A 16,621-nucleotide genomic window follows, 5' to 3' on the forward strand; every position below is an offset into this window, starting at 1 on the left:
CCCAAGTGGTCTGTAGTTTTCTACTAAAGTGGACTGTAGGTCTGTAGTTTTCTACTAAAGTGGACTGTAGGGCTGTAGTTTACTACAATGAAGTGGGCTGTAGTTTTCTCCAATAAAGTGGGCTGTAGTTTACTACAATGAAGTGGGCTGTAGGGCTGTAGTTTACTACAATGAAGTGGGCTGTAGGGCTGTAGTTTACTACAATGAAGTGGGCTGTAGGACTGTAGTTTACTACAATGAAGTGGGCTGTAAGGCTGTAGTTTACTACAATGAAGTGGGCTGTAAGGCTGTAGTTTACTACAATGAAGTGGGCTGTAGTTTACTACAATGAAGTGGGCTGTAGTTTACTACAATGAAGTGGGCTGTAGGACTGTAGTTTACTACAATGAAGTGGGCTGTAGGGCTGTAGTTTACTACAATGAAGTGGGCTGTAGGGCTGTAGTTTACTACAATGAAGTGGGCTGTAGTTTACTACAATGAAGTGGGCTGTAGTTTACTACAATGAAGTGGGCTGTAGTTTACTACAATGAAGTGGGCTGTAGGGCTGTAGTTTACTACAATGAAGTGGGCTGTAGGACTGTAGTTTACTACAATGAAGTGGGCTGTAGTTTACTACAATGAAGTGGGCTGTAGGGCTGTAGTTTACTACAATGAAGTGGGCTGTAGGGCTGTAGTTTACTACAATGAAGTGGGCTGTAGGGCTGTAGTTTACTACAATGAAGTGGGCTGTAAGGACTGTAGTTTACTACAATGAAGTGGGCTGTAGGGCTGTAGTTTACTACAATGAAGTGGGCTGTAGTTTACTACAATGAAGTGGGCTGTAGTTTACTACAATGAAGTGGGCTGTAGTTTACTACAATGAAGTGAGCTGTAGGGCTGTAGTTTACTACAATGAAGTGGGCTGTAGGGCTGTAGTTTACTACAATGAAGTGGGCTGTAGTTTACTACAATGAAGTGGGCTGTAGTTTACTACAATGAAGTGGGCTGTAGGGCTGTAGTTTTCTGCAATGAAGTGGGCTATAGGGCTGTAGTTTACTACAATGAAGTGGGCTGTAGGGCTGTAGTTTACTACAATGAAGTGGGCTGTAGGGCTGTAGTTTTCTACTAAAGTGGGCTGTAGGGCTGTAGTTTTCTACTAAAGTGGGCTATAGGGCTGTAGTTTACTACAATGAAGTGGGCTGTAGGGCTGTAGTTGTTATTTTTTACACTAGAGAAAGCTGTAGTTTTCTACACTAAACTGTACTGTAGTTTTCCTGATTCATAATCCTTTCCTAAATTCCATGTTTTGGAACTGTACAAGATTATGTGTAAAGATGACTAAAACATCAACTAGGCTAGCTGCTTTCAATCTGTGGAGTTGTAATTTCTGGGAGGCTTACTGCTGGGAGGGTTACTGTTGGGAGGGTTACTGTTGGGAGGGTTACTGTTGGGAGGGTTACTGCTGGGAGGGTTACTGCTGGGAGGGTTACTGTTGGGAGGGTTACTGTTGAGAGGGTTACTGTTGGGAGGGTTACTGCTGGGAGGGTTACTGCTGGGAGGGTTACTGCTGGGAGGGTTACTGTTGGGAGGGTTACTGTTGGGAGGGTTACTGTTGGGAGGGTTACTGTTGGGAGGGTTACTGCTGGGAGGGTTACTGCTGGGAGGGTTACTGTTGGGAGGGTTACTGTTGGGAGGGTTACTGTTGGGAGGGTTACTGTTGGGAGGGTTACTGTTGGGAGGGTTACTGCTGGGAGGGTTACTGCTGGGAGGGTTACTGCTGGGAGGGTTACTGTTGGGAGGGTTACTGTTGGCAGGGTTACTGTTGTCAGGGTTACTGTTGTCAGGGTTACTGCTGGGAGGGTCTTTGGGTTGTGGGTCACTCCCCCTCTCTAATGGGTTACAGTAGGGGGGGTGTGGTGGAAGAGCTTTGGGTTGTGGGTCACTCCCCCTCTCTAATGAGTTACAGTAGGGGGGGGTGTGGTGTGAAGAGCTTTGGGTTGTGGGTCACTCCCCCTCTCTAATGAGTTACAGTAGGGGGGGTGTGGTGGAAGAGCTTTGGGCTGTGGGTCACTCCCCCTCTCTAATGAGTTACAGTAGGGGGGAGTGGTGGAAGAGCTTTGGGTTGTGGGTCACTCCCCCTCTCTAATGGGTTACAGTAGGGGGGTGTGGTGGAAGAGCTTTGGGTTGTGGGTCACTCCCCCTCTCTAATGGGTTACAGTAGGGGGGGTGTGGTGGAAGAGCTTTGGGTTGTGGGTCACTCCCCCTCTCTAATGAGTTACAGTAGGGGGGGGGGGGGTGTGGTGTGAAGAGCTTTGGGTTGTGGGTCACTCCCCCTCTCTGAGTTACAGTAGGGGGGGTGTGGTGGAAGAGCTTTGGGTTGTGGGTCACTCCCCCTCTCTAATGAGTTACAGTAGGGGGGGTGTGGTGTGAAGAGCTTTGGGTTGTGGGTCACTCCCCCTCTCTAATGAGTTACAGTAGGGGGGGTGTGGTGGAAGAGCTTTGGGTTGTGGGTCACTCCCCCTCTCTAATGAGTTACAGTAGGGGGGGTGTGGTGGAAGAGCTTTGGGTTGTGGGTCACTCCCCCTCTCTAATGAGTTACAGTAGGGGGGGTGTGGTGGAAGAGCTTTGGGTTGTGGGTCACTCCCCTCTCAAATGAGTTACAGTAGGGGGTGTGGTGGAAGAGCTTTGGGTTGTGGGTCACTCCCCTCTCTAATGGGTTACAGTAGGGGGTGTGGTGGAAGAGCTTTGGGTTGTGGGTCACTCCCCTCTCTAATGAGTTACAGTAGGGGGTGTGGTGGAAGAGCTTTGGGTTGTGGGTCACTCCCCTCTCTAATGAGTTACAGTAGGGGGTGTGGTGGAAGAGCTTTGGGTTGTGGGTCACTCCCCCTCTCTAATGAGTTACAGTAGGGGGGGTGTGGTGGAAGAGCTTTGGGTTGTGGGTCACTCCCCCTCTCTAATGAGTTACAGTAGGGGGGGGGGGTGATGTGAAGAGCTTTGGGTTGTGGGTCACTCCCCCTCTCAAATGAGTTACAGTAGGGGGGGTGTGGTGGAAGAGCTTTGGGTTGTGGGTCACTCCCCCTCTCTAATGGGTTACAGTAGGGGGGGTGTGGTGGAAGAGCTTTGGGTTGTGGGTCACTCCCCCTCTCTAATGAGTTACAGTAGGGGGGTGTGGTGGAAGAGCTTTGGGTTGTGGGTCACTCCCCCTCTCTAATGAGTTACAGTAGGGGGGGTGTGGTGGAAGAGCTTTGGGTTGTGGGTCACTCCCCCTCTCTGAGATACAGTAGGGGGGGTGTGGTGGAAGAGCTTTGGGTTGTGGGTCACTCCCCCTCTCTAATGAGTTACAGTAGGGGGGTGTGGTGGAAGAGCTTTGGGTTGTGGGTCACTCCCCTCTCTAATGAGTTACAGTAGGGGGGGGTGATGTGAAGAGCTTTGGGTTGTGAGTCACTCCCCTCTCTAATGAGTTACAGTAGGGGGTGTGGTGGAAGAGCTTTGGGTTGTGGGTCACTCCCCTCTCTAATGAGTTACAGTAGGGGGGGTGTGGTGGAAGAGCTTTGGGTTGTGGGTCACTCCCCCTCTCTAATGAGTTACAGTAGGGGGGGTGTGGTGGAAGAGCTTTGGGTTGTGGGTCACTCCCCCTCTCTAATGAGTTACAGTAGGGGGGGTGTGGTGGAAGAGCTTTGGGTTGTGGGTCACTCCCCTCTCTAATGAGTTACAGTAGGGGGTGTGGTGGAAGAGCTTTGGGTTGTGGGTCACTCCCCCTCTCTAATGAGTTACAGTAGGGGGGGTGTGGTGGAAGAGCTTTGGGTTGTGGGTCACTCCCCCTCTCTAATGGGTTACAGTAGGGGGGGTGTGGTGGAAGAACTTTGGGTTGTGGGTCACTCCCCCTCTCTAATGACTCCCCCTCTCTAATGAGTTACAGTAGGGGGGGTGTGGTGGAAGAGCTTTGGGTTGTGGGTCACTCCCCCTCTCTAATGGGTTACAGTAGGGGGTGTGGTGGAAGAGCTTTGGGTTGTGGGTCACTCCCCTCTCTAATGAGTTACAGTAGGGGTGTGGTGGAAGAGCTTTGGGTTGTGGGTCACTCCCCCTCTCTAATGAGTTACAGTAGGGGGGGTGTGGTGGAAGAGCTTTGGGTTGTGGGTCACTCCCCCTCTCTAATGAGTTACAGTAGGGGGGGGGGGGGGGGGCTTTGGCTTTCAGGTAGAACACGATAGTTATTGTGTCATAGGATGGGGTCTCCTGTCTGTCTATATGTATGCTGATTGATGAGTCCAGGGTATCTACTCTTCAGCCAGTCAGTTATCAGGAGCAGGATGGTGTGTACTGTACTTTAATAGACAGAGATGCTACTTTACTCCCCTCTCTTCACCCTCATCTCCTCTCTTCACCCTCATCTCATCTCCTCTCTTCACCCTCATCTCCTCTCCTCTCTTCACCCTCCTTTCCTCTCTTCACACTCCTCTCATCTCTTCACCCTCCTCTCCTCTCTTTACCCTCCTCTCTTCACCCTCATCTCCTCTTCTCTCATCACCCTCCTCTCATCACCCTCCTCTCTTCACCCTCATCTCCTCTCTTCACCCTCATCTCCTCTCTTCACCCTCCTCTCATCACCCTCCTCTCTTCACCCTCATCTCCTCTCTTCACCCTCATCTCCTCTCTTCACCCTCCTCTCCTCTCTTTACCCTCCTCTCTTTACCCTCATCTCCTCTTCTCTCATCACCCTCCTCTCATCACCCTCCTCTCATCACCCTCCTCTATTCACCCTCCTCTCCTCTCTTCACCCTCATCTCCTCTCTTCACCCTCATCTCCTCTCCTCTCTTCACCCTCATCTCCTCTTCTCTCTTCACCCTCATCTCCTCTTCTCTCTTCACCCTCATCTCCTCTTCTCTCTTCACCCTCCTCTCATCACACTCCTCTCTTCACCCTCCTCTCCTCTCTTCACCCTCTTCTCTCTTCACCCTCCTCTCCTCTTCACCCTCCTCTCCTCTTCACCCTCCTCTCCTCTTCACCCTCCTCTCCTCTTCACCCTCATCTCCTCTCCTCACCCCCGTATCCTCTCTTCACCCTCCTCTCCTCTTCACCCCCCTCTCCTCTCTTCACCCTCCTCTCCTCTTCACCCTCATCTCCTCTCTTCACCCTCATCTCCTCTCTTCACCCTCATCTCATCTCTTCACCCTCATCTCATCTCCTCACCCCCGTATACTCTCTTCTCCCTCCTCTCCTCTTCACCCTCCTCTCCTCTCTTTACCCTCCTCTCCTCGTGTTTTTATGGTAGGGTAGCTAGATGGGTTTTTTATGGTAGGGTAGCTAGATGGGTTTTTTGTGGTTGGGTAGCTAGATGTTTTTTATGGTTGGGTAGCTAGATGTGTGTTTTATGGTTGGGTAGCTAGATGTGTTTTGTGGTAGGGTAGCTAGATGTGTGTTTTGTATGGTAGGGTAGCTAGTTGTGTGTTTTGTGGTAGGGTAGCTAGTTGTGTTTCTTTGTGGTAGGGTAGCTAGTTGTGTGTTTTGTGGTAGGGTAGCTAGTTGTGTTTCTTTGTGGTAGGGTAGCTAGATGTGTGTTTTATGGTAGGGTAGCTAGTTGTGTTTCTTTGTGGTAAGGTAGCTAGATGTGTGTTTTGTAGTTGGGTAGCTAGATGTGTTTTTTATGGTAGGGTAGCTAGATGTTTTTTGCTTGGTTGTGTAGCTAGATGTGCATTTTGTGGTTGGGTAGCTAGATGTTTTTATGGTTGGGTAGCTAGATGTGTGTTTTGTGGTAGGGTAGCTAGTTGTGTTTCTTTGTGGTAGGGTAGCTAGATGTGTGTTTTGTGTTTGGGTAGCTAGATGTGTTTTTTATGGTAGGGTAGCTAGATGTTTTTTGGGGGGTTGTGTAGCTAGATGTGCATTTTGTGGTTGGGTAGCTAGATGTTTTTTATGGTTGGGTAGCTAGATGTGTGTTTTGTAGTTTGGTAGCTAAATGTTTTTTATGGTAGGGTAGCTAGATGTGTGTTTTGTGGTAGGGTAGCTAGATGTGTGTTTTGTGGTAGGGTAGCTAGATGGGTGTTTTGTGGTAGGGTAGCTAGATGTGTGTTTTGTGGTAGGGTAGCTAGATGGGTGTTTTGTGGTAGGGTAGCTAGATGGGTGTTTTATGGTTGGGTAGCTAGATGGGTGTTTTGTGGTAGGGTAGCTAGATGGGTGTTTTGTGGTAGGGTAGCTAGATGGGTGTTTTATGGTTGGGTAGCTAGATGGGTGTTTTGTGGTAGGGTAGCTAGATGGGTGTTTTATGGTTGGGTAGCTAGATGGGTGTTTTGTGGTAGGGTAGCTAGATGGGTGTTTTATGGTTGGGTAGCTAGATGGGTGTTTTGTGGTAGGGTAGCTAGATGGGTGTTTTGTGGTAGGGTAGCTAGATGGGTGTTTTGTGGTAGGGTAGCTAGATGGGTGTTTTGTGGTAGGGTAGCTAGATGGGTGTTTTATGGTAGGGTAGCTAGATGGGTGTTTTGTGGTAGGGTAGCTAGATGGGTGTTTTATGGTTGGGTAGCTAGATGGGTGTTTTGTGGTAGGGTAGCTAGATGGGTGTTTTGTGGTAGGGTAGCTAGATGGGTGTTTTGTGGTAGGGTAGCTAGATGGGTGTTTTGTGGTAGGGTAGCTAGATGGGTGTTTTGTGGTAGGGTAGCTAGATGGGTGTTTTGTGGTAGGGTAGCTAGATGGGTGTTTTGTGGTAGGGTAGCTAGATGGGTGTTTTGTGGTAGGGTAGCTAGATGGGTGTTTTGTGGTAGGGTAGCTAGATGGGTGTTTTGTGGTAGGGTAGCTAGATGGGTGTTTTGTGGTAGGGTAGCTAGATGGGTGTTTTGTGGTAGGGTAGCTAGATGGGTGTTTTGTGGTAGGGTAGCTAGATGGGTGTTTTGTGGTAGGGTAGCTAGATGTGTGTTTTGTGGTAGGGTAGCTAGATGGGTGTTTTGTGGTAGGGTAGCTAGATGGGTGTTTTGTGGTTGGGTAGCTAGATGGGTGTTTTGTGGTAGGGTAGCTAGATGGGTGTTTTGTGGTAGGGTAGCTAGATGGGTGTTTTGTGGTAGGGTAGCTAGATGGGTGTTTTGTGGTAGGGTAGCTAGATGGGTGTTTTGTGGTAGGGTAGCTAGATGGGTGTTTTGTGGTAGGGTAGCTAGATGGGTGTTTTGTGGTAGGGTAGCTAGATGGGTGTTTTGTGGTAGGGTAGCTAGATGGGTGTTTTGTGGTAGGGTAGCTAGATGGGTGTTTTGTGGTAGGGTAGCTAGATGGGTGTTTTGTGGTAGGGTAGCTAGATGGGTGTTTTGTGGTAGGGTAGCTAGATGGGTGTTTTGTGGTAGGGTAGCTAGATGTGTGTTTTGTGGTAGGGTAGCTAGATGGGTGTTTTGTGGTAGGGTAGCTAGATGGGTGTTTTGTGGTTGGGTAGCTAGATGGGTGTTTTGTGGTAGGGTAGCTAGATGGGTGTTTTGTGGTAGGGTAGCTAGATGGGTGTTTTGTGGTAGGGTAGCTAGATGGGTGTTTTGTGGTAGGGTAGCTAGATGGGTGTTTTGTGGTAGGGTAGCTAGATGGGTGTTTTGTGGTAGGGTAGCTAGATGGGTGTTTTATGGTTGGGTAGCTAGATGGGTGTTTTGTGGTAGGGTAGCTAGATGGGTGTTTTGTGGTAGGGTAGCTAGATGGGTGTTTTGTGGTAGGGTAGCTAGATGGGTGTTTTGTGGTTGGGTAGCTAGATGGGTTTTCTTTCTACTAATTGTCTTGGTAAGCAGGGGTGTAGTGCTGCGACTCCCTACTGGAAACTATTGCTTGATTTGACGTCTGTTTTAAAGTGAATTTCCTGCAATTCTACATAGTAATGATTTATGTCCACTACTTGGTCAATTGATTTCACAGCATGTTTAATCTCTGCAAATAAACTCTCCGACTGGATCGTCCCCGGTGGGTTTTATTTTGCTCTGTAATGGGTAGTAGCCTATATAGTAATCATGTGTTCAAGCTAATCAAACCAAAGTTTGTTTATCATACGGTGAAATCTACACAATGACCTCGTCACAGTAAAGCTCTCCTCGTAAACAGAGCCATGATATTCAGTTATGTGTATTTACATTAGGCTGTAGTCTACAAATAGCTTGACCACGTAGTCAGATGCCTACAAATAGCTTTACCACGTAGTCAGATACCTACAAAGAGCTTGACCACGTAGTCAGATACCTACAAAGAGCTTGACCACGTAGTCAGATGCCTACAAAGAGCTTGACCACGTAGTCAGATGCCTATTAGGCTGTAGTCTACAAATAGCTTTACCACGTAGTCAGATGCCTACAAAGAGCTTTACCACGTAGTCAGATGCCTATTAGGCTATAGTCTACAAAGAGCTTGACCACGTAGTCAGATGCCTACAAAGAGCTTTACCACGTAGTCAGATGCCTATTGGGCTATAGTCTACAAAGAGCTTGACCATGTAGTCAGATGGCCATTAGGCTATAGTCTACAAAGAGGTTTACCACGTAGTCAGATGCCCATTAGGCTATAGTCTACAAATAGCTTTACCACGTAGTCAGATGCCCATTAGGCTATAGTCTACAAATAGCTTTACCACGTAGTCAGATGCCCATTAGGCTGTAGTCTACAAAGAGCTTTACCAGTAAGGAACTCCCCTCACTTGGTTGTCTCAGTAAGGAACTCACCTCACCTGGTTGTCTCAGTAAGGAACTCCCCTCACCTCGTTGTCTAGGTCTCAGTAAGGAACTCCCCTCACCTGGTTGTCTAGGTCTCAGTAAGGAACTCCCCTCACCTCGTTGTCTAGGTCTCAGTAAGGAACTCCCCTCACCTGGTTGTCCAGGTCTCAGTAAGGAACTCCCCTCACCTGGTTGACTAGGTCTCAGTAAGGAACTCCCCTCACCTGGTTGTCTAGGTCTCAGTAAGGAACTCCCCTCACCTGGTTGACTAGGTCTCAGTAAGGAACTCCCCTCACCTGGTTGTCTAGGTCTCAGTAAGTAACTCCCCTCACCTGGTTGTCTCAGTAAGGAACTCCCCTCACCTGGTTGTCTCAGTAAGGAACTCCCCTCACCTGGTTGTCTCAGTAAGGAACTCCCCTCACCTGGTTGTCTAGGGCTTCATTGAAAGGATAAACCTGCAGCCACTAGGTCCGCTGTGGAATGTGTTTGACACCCCTGGTGTAGATAATCATTGTACCATCTAAAACGCTGTGAAATACGTTTTCCATAACCCCATAATATGTTCAGCTGTTTGAAGCTTGTGTACAACCACTAAAGTAAAAGACGCAACAAGTCTTAAGAAGGGGAAGTATAGGAATAGCGCTGATAGAACATATGTACCACTTTTGAGTCTTTCTTTCAGTGACTGACATATCTGTAACACACACATCTATGTGAATTTGGTCTGGTAAAAAAAAAAAAACAAGAGTTTTTCCTTAACGATAAGGATCCCAGCTAAACGTTTAAATGTTCACACCCCTATTTCTAACATGTATTGACACGGGGCTGAATACTTATTTCATCAAGATACATTAGTGTTTTCTTTTTTCATTCATTAAAAAAATTAATAATACTCATCCACATTGACAGAATATTTTCTGTCAATGACAGAAACGTATAATTAAATACATCATATTTCCACTATTGTAACAATAAAATGTGAACAAATCCAAGTTTTGGTGAATACTTATGATAGGCAGTGTATGGGTCTACCAGAGTGGTGCATCTCAGACTGGCTGACGTGTGTATTGGTGTAGCCAGAGGAAAAGCCCTGGAACGAAGGGAAGTGGAGGGGTCAGGAGGTCCCACAGAGACAAAGGACAGCTGGGGAGGAGAGAAGCGGAGAGGATGAGAGGAGGTGGTGTTATGGAACTATAGAGTTTCTGTCGCATACCCGTTAGTCCTTAACTTTCTTCTCCTACCTCCTTTTCCTCTCTCTCTGTCCCCATTTCTTCTTCTCTGACCTGCCTCAGTTCATCAAGAGAATAACACAGTAAGGTGTAGGTGGAGGAGATGAGGAGGGGAAGGAGCAGGCATTCTTCACGTCCAAACCCTCTGATTTAACTGATGCAACATGGCTTCCTCTCTCAACGACCTATGCTCAGGAAACACAAAGGGAATGCAACATGGCTTCCTTCCTCAATGACCTTTGCTCAAAAAACACACAGGGAACACCTTCTGACATAGAGAGATAAAAAGGGGGGGTTGAGAGAGAGAGAGGCTGATGGACAAGACGGTGGTTCTCTGTAGACTGTGGTGGTTCCCTGTAGTAGACGGTGGTTCTCTGTAGACTGTGGTGGTTCCCTGTAGTAGACGGTGGTTCTCTGTAGACTGTGGTGGTTCCCTGTAGTAGACGGTGGTTCCCAGTAGTAGACGGTGGTTCTCTGTAGACTGTGGTGGTTCCCTGTAGTAGACGGTGGTTCCCAGTAGTAGACGGTGGTTCTCTGTAGACTGTGGTGGTTCCCTGTAGTAGACGATGGTTCTCTGTAGACTGTGGTGGTTCCCTGTAGTAGACGGTGGTTCCCTGTAGTAGACGGTGGTTCCCAGTAGTAGACGGTGGTTCCCAGTAGTAGACGGTGGTTCTCTGTAGACTGTGGTGGTTCCCTGTAGTAGACGGTGGTTCTCTGTAGACTGTGGTGGTTCCCTGTAGTAGAAGGTGGTTCTCTGTAGACTGTGGTGGTTCCCTGTAGTAGACGGTGGTTCTCTGTAGACTGTGGTGGTTCCCTGTAGTAGACGGTGGTTCCCTGTAGTAGACGGTGGTTCTCTGTAGACTGTGGTGGTTCCCTGTAGTAGACGGTGGTTCTCTGTAGACTGTGGTGGTTCCCTGTAGTAGACGGTGGTTCTCTGTAGACTGTGGTGGTTCCCTGTAGTAGACGGTGGTTCCCTGTAGTAGACTGTGGTGGTTCCCTGTAGTAGACGGTGGTTCCCTGTAGTAGACGGTGGTTCCCTGTAGTAGACGGTGGTTCCCAGTAGTAGACGGTGGTTCCCAGTAGTAGACGGTGGTTCCCTGTAGTAGATGGTGGTTCCCTGTAGTAGACGGTGGTTCCCTGTAGTAGACGGTGGTTCCCTGTAGTAGACTGTGGTGGTTCCCTGTAGTAAACTGTGGTGGTTCCCTGTAGTAGACGGTGGTTCCCAGCAGTAGACGGTGGTTCCCAGTAGTAGACGGTGGTTCCCAGTAGTAGACGGTGGTTCCCAGTAGTAGACGGTGGTTCCCAGTAGTAGACGGTGGTTCCCTGTAGTAGACGGTGGTTCCCAGTAGTAGACGGTGGTTCCCAGTAGTAGACGGTGGTTCCCAGTAGTAGACGGTGGTTCCCTGTAGTAGACGGTGGTTCCCTGTAGTAGACGGTGGTTCCCTGTAGTAGACGGTGGTCCCCAGTAGTAGACGGTGGTTCCCAGTAGTAGACGGTGGTTCTCTGTAGTAGACGGTGGTTCTCTGTAGTAGACGGTGGTTCCCAGTAGTAGACGGTGGTTCCCAGTAGTAGACGGTGGTTCCCTGTAGTAGACGGTGGTTCCCTGTAGTAGACGGTGGTGCCCAGTAGTAGACGGTGGTTCCCTGTAGTAGACGGTGGTTCCCTGTAGTAGACGGTGGTTCCCTGTAGTAGACGGTGGTTCTCTGTAGTAGACGGTGGTTCTCTGTAGACTGTGGTGGTTCCCTGTAGTAGACGGTGGTTCCCTGTAGTAGACGGTGGTTCTCTGTAGTAGACGGTGGTTCTCTGTAGTAGACGGTGGTTCCCTGTAGTAGACGGTGGTTCCCTGTAGTAGATGGTGGTTCTCTGTAGTAGACGGTGGTTCTCTGTAGATGGCGGTGGTTCTCTGTAGATGGCGGTTCCCAGTAATAGACGGTGGTTCCCAGTAGTAGACGGTGGTTCCCAGTAGTAGACGGTGGTTCCCAGTAGTAGACGGTGGTTCCCAGTAGTAGACGGTGGTTCCCAGTAGTAGACGGTGGTTCCCTGTAGTAGACGGTGGTTCCCTGTAGTAGACGGTGGTTCCCAGTAGTAGACGGTGGTTCCCTGTAGTAGACGGTGGTTCCCTGTAGTAGACGGTGGTTCTCTGTAGTAGACGGTGGTTCTCTGTAGACTGTGGTGGTTCCCTGTAGTAGACGGTGGTTCCCTGTAGTAGACGGTGGTTCTCTGTAGTAGACGGTGGTTCTCTGTAGTAGACGGCGGTTCCCTGTAGTAGACGGTGGTTCCCTGTAGTAGACGGTGGTTCTCTGTAGTAGACGGTGGTTCTCTGTAGATGGCGGTGGTTCTCTGTAGATGGCGGTTCCCAGTAATAGACGGTGGTTCCCTGTAGTAGACGGTGGTTCCCAGTAGTAGACGGTGGTTCCCAGTAGTAGACGGTGGTTCCCAGTAGTAGACGGTGGTTCCCAGTAGTAGACGGTGGTTCCCTGTAGTAGACGGTGGTTCCCAGTAGTAGACGGTGGTTCCCAGTAGTAGACGGTGGTTCCCAGTAGTAGACGGTGGTTCCCTGTAGTAGACGGTGGTTCTCTGTAGTAGACGGTGGTTCTCTGTAGACTGTGGTGGTTCCCTGTAGTAGACGGTGGTTCCCTGTAGTAGACGGTGGTTCCCTGTAGTAGACGGTGGTTCCCTGTAGTAGACGGTGGTTCTCTGTAGATGGCGGTGGTTCCCAGTAGTAGACGGTGGTTCCCTGTAGTAGGAGGAAGTTCCCAGTAGTAGACGGTGGTTCACTGTAGTAGCGGTGGTTCACTGTAGTAGGCGGTGGTTCCCTGTAGTAGACGGTGGTTCCCTGTAGTAGACAGTGGTTCCCGGTAGCAGACGGTTGTTCCCGGTAGCAGACGGTTGTTCCCGGTAGCAGACGGTGGTTCCCTGTAGTAGACGGTGGTTCCCTGTAGTAGACGGTGGTTCTCAGTAGTAGACGGTGGTTCTCTGTAGATGGCGGTGGTTCCCAGTAGTAGACAGTGGTTCACTGAAGTAGACGGTGGTTCCCTGTAGTCGACGGTGGTTCCCGGTAGTAGACGGTTGTTCCCGGTAGTAGACGGTGGTTCCCAGTAGTAGCCGGTGGTTCCCTGAAGTAGACGGTGGTTCACTGAAGTAGACGGTAGTTCCCTGTAGTAGACGGTGGTTCTCTGAAGTAGACGGTGGTTCTCTGAAGTAGACGGTGGTTCCCAGTAGTAGACGGTGGTTCCCTGTAGTAGATGGTGGTTCCCTGTAGTAGACGGTGGTTCCCTGTAGTAGACTGTGGTGGTTCCCTGTAGTAGACTGTGGTGGTTCCCTGTAGTAGACGGTGGTTCCCTGTAGTAGACGGTGGTTCCCTGTAGTAGACGGTGGTTCCCTGTAGTAGACTGTGGTGGTTCCCTGTAGTAAACTGTGGTGGTTCCCTGTAGTAGACGGTGGTTCCCTGTAGTAGACGGTGGTTCCCAGCAGTAGACGGTGGTTCCCAGCAGTAGACGGTGGTTCCCAGTAGTAGACGGTGGTTCCCAGTAGTAGACGGTGGTTCCCTGTAGTAGGCGGTGGTTCCCTGTAGTAGACGGTGGTTCCCTGTAGTAGAAGGTGGTTCCCTGTAGTAGACGGTGGTTCCCAGTAGTAGACGGTGGTTCCCAGTAGTAGACGGTGGTTCCCTGTAGTAGACGGTGGTTCCCTGTAGTAGACGGTGGTTCCCTGTAGTAGACGGTGGTTCTCTGTAGTAGACGGTGGTTCTCTGTAGATGGCGGTGGTTCTCTGTAGATGGCGGTTCCCAGTAATAGACGGTGGTTCCCAGTAGTAGACGGTGGTTCCCAGTAGTAGACGGTGGTTCCCAGTAGTAGACGGTGGTTCCCAGTAGTAGACGGTGGTTCCCAGTAGTAGACGGTGGTTCCCAGTAGTAGACGGTGGTTCCCTGTAGTAGACGGTGGTTCCCTGTAGTAGACGGTGGTTCCCAGTAGTAGACGGTGGTTCCCTGTAGTAGACGGTGGTTCCCTGTAGTAGACGGTGGTTCTCTGTAGTAGACGGTGGTTCTCTGTAGACTGTGGTGGTTCCCTGTAGTAGACGGTGGTTCCCTGTAGTAGACGGTGGTTCTCTGTAGTAGACGGTGGTTCTCTGTAGTAGACGGCGGTTCCCTGTAGTAGACGGCGGTTCCCTGTAGTAGACGGCGGTTCTCTGTAGTAGACGGTGGTTCTCTGTAGATGGCGGTGGTTCTCTGTAGATGGCGGTTCCCAGTAATAGACGGTGGTTCCCTGTAGTAGACGGTGGTTCCCAGTAGTAGACGGTGGTTCCCAGTAGTAGACGGTGGTTCCCAGTAGTAGACGGTGGTTCCCAGTAGTAGACGGTGGTTCCCTGTAGTAGACGGTGGTTCCCAGTAGTAGACGGTGGTTCCCAGTAGTAGACGGTGGTTCCCAGTAGTAGACGGTGGTTCCCTGTAGTAGACGGTGGTTCTCTGTAGTAGACGGTGGTTCTCTGTAGACTGTGGTGGTTCCCTGTAGTAGACGGTGGTTCCCTGTAGTAGACGGTGGTTCCCTGTAGTAGACGGTGGTTCCCTGTAGTAGACGGTGGTTCTCTGTAGATGGCGGTGGTTCCCAGTAGTAGACGGTGGTTCCCTGTAGTAGGAGGAAGTTCCCAGTAGTAGACGGTGGTTCACTGTAGTAGGCGGTGGTTCACTGTAGTAGGCGGTGGTTCCCTGTAGTAGACGGTGGTTCCCTGTAGTAGACAGTGGTTCCCGGTAGCAGACGGTTGTTCCCGGTAGCAGACGGTTGTTCCCGGTAGCAGACGGTGGTTCCCTGTAGTAGACGGTGGTTCCCTGTAGTAGACGGTGGTTCTCAGTAGTAGACGGTGGTTCTCTGTAGATGGCGGTGGTTCCCAGTAGTAGACAGTGGTTCACTGAAGTAGACGGTGGTTCCCTGTAGTCGACGGTGGTTCCCGGTAGTAGACGGTTGTTCCCGGTAGTAGACGGTGGTTCCCAGTAGTAGCCGGTGGTTCCCTGAAGTAGACGGTGGTTCACTGAAGTAGACGGTAGTTCCCTGTAGTAGACGGTGGTTCTCTGAAGTAGACGGTGGTTCTCTGAAGTAGACGGTGGTTCCCAGTAGTAGACGGTGGTTCCCTGTAGTAGACGGTGGTTCCCTGTAGTAGACGGTGGTTCCCTGTAGTAGACTGTGGTGGTTCCCTGTAGTAGACGGTGGTTCCCTGTAGTAGACGGTGGTTCCCTGTAGTAGACGGTGGTTCCCTGTAGTAGACGGTGGTTCCCTGTAGTAGACTGTGGTGGTTCCCTGTAGTAAACTGTGGTGGTTCCCTGTAGTAGACGGTGGTTCCCTGTAGTAGACGGTGGTTCCCAGCAGTAGACGGTGGTTCCCAGTAGTAGACGGTGGTTCCCAGTAGTAGACGGTGGTTCCCTGTAGTAGGCGGTGGTTCCCTGTAGTAGACGGTGGTTCCCTGTAGTAGAAGGTGGTTCCCTGTAGTAGACGGTGGTTCCCAGTAGTAGACGGTGGTTCCCAGTAGTAGACGGTGGTTCCCTGTAGTAGACGGTGGTTCCCTGTAGTAGACGGTGGTTCCCTGTAGTAGACGGTGGTTCTCTGTAGATGGCGGTGGTCCCCAGTAGTAGACGGTGGTTCCCAGTAGTAGACGGTGGTTCTCTGTAGTAGACGGTGGTTCTCTGTAGTAGACGGTGGTTCCCTGTAGTAGACGGTGGTTCCCTGTAGTAGACGGTGGTTCCCTGTAGTAGACGGTGGTTCCCAGTAGTAGACGGTGGTTCCCTGTAGTAGACGGTGGTTCCCTGTAGTAGACGGTGGTGCCCAGTAGTAGACGGTGGTTCCCAGTAGTAGACGGTGGTTCCCTGTAGTAGACGGTGGTTCTCTGTAGATGACGGTGGTTCCCTGTAGTAGACGGTGGTTCCCTGTAGTAGACGGTGGTTCTCTGTAGTAGACGGTGGTTCTCTGTAGACTGTGGTGGTTCCCTGTAGTAGACGGTGGTTCCCTGTAGTAGACGGTGGTTCTCTGTAGTAGACGGTGGTTCTCTGTAGTAGACGGCGGTTCCCTGTAGTAGACGGTGGTTCCCTGTAGTAGACGGTGGTTCTCTGTAGTAGACGGTGGTTCTCTGTAGATGGCGGTGGTTCTCTGTAGATGGCGGTTCCCAGTAATAGACGGTGGTTCCCTGTAGTAGACGGTGGTTCCCAGTAGTAGACGGTGGTTCCCAGTAGTAGACGGTGGTTCCCTGTAGTAGACGGTGGTTCCCTGTAGTAGACGGTGGTTCCCTGTAGTAGACGGTGGTTCCCAGTAGTAGACGGTGGTTCCCAGTAGTAGACGGTGGTTCCCTGTAGTAGACAGTAGTAGACGGTGGTTCCCTGTAGTAGACGGTGGATCCCTGTAGTAGACGGTGGTTCCCTGTAGTAGACGGTGGTTCCCAGTAGTAGACGGTGGTTCCCAGTAGTAGACGGTGGTTCCCTGTAGTAGACGGTGGTTCTCTGTAGTAGACGGTGGTTCTCTGTAGATGGCGGTGGTTCCCAGTAGTAGACGGTGGTTCCCTGTAGTAGGAGGAAGTTCCCAGTAGTAGACGGTGGTTCACTGTAGTAGGCGGTGGTTCACTGTAGTAGGCGGTGGTTCCCTGTAGTAGACGGTGGTTCCCTGTAGTAGACGGTGGTTCCCGGTAGCAGACGGTTGTTCCCGGTAGCAGACGGTGGTTCCCTGTAGTAGACGGTGGTTCTCTGTAGTAGACGGTGGTTCTCTGTAGATGGCGGTGGTTCCCAG

At 50.4% G+C, this 16,621-nt stretch overlaps 1 protein-coding gene across 5 annotated transcripts in view; it reads left to right on the forward strand.

Moving 5' to 3' along the window:
- The window catches only part of LOC115127707 (SH2/SH3 adapter protein Nck1-like), a 164,462-nt gene that overhangs the window by 99,950 nt on the left and 47,891 nt on the right, over positions 1-16,621 (forward strand). The gene's annotated exons all lie outside the window — the stretch shown is intronic.

Source organism: Oncorhynchus nerka, linkage group LG22, assembly GCF_034236695.1.
Source record: "Oncorhynchus nerka isolate Pitt River linkage group LG22, Oner_Uvic_2.0, whole genome shotgun sequence".
NCBI lineage: Eukaryota > Metazoa > Chordata > Actinopteri > Salmoniformes > Salmonidae > Oncorhynchus > Oncorhynchus nerka.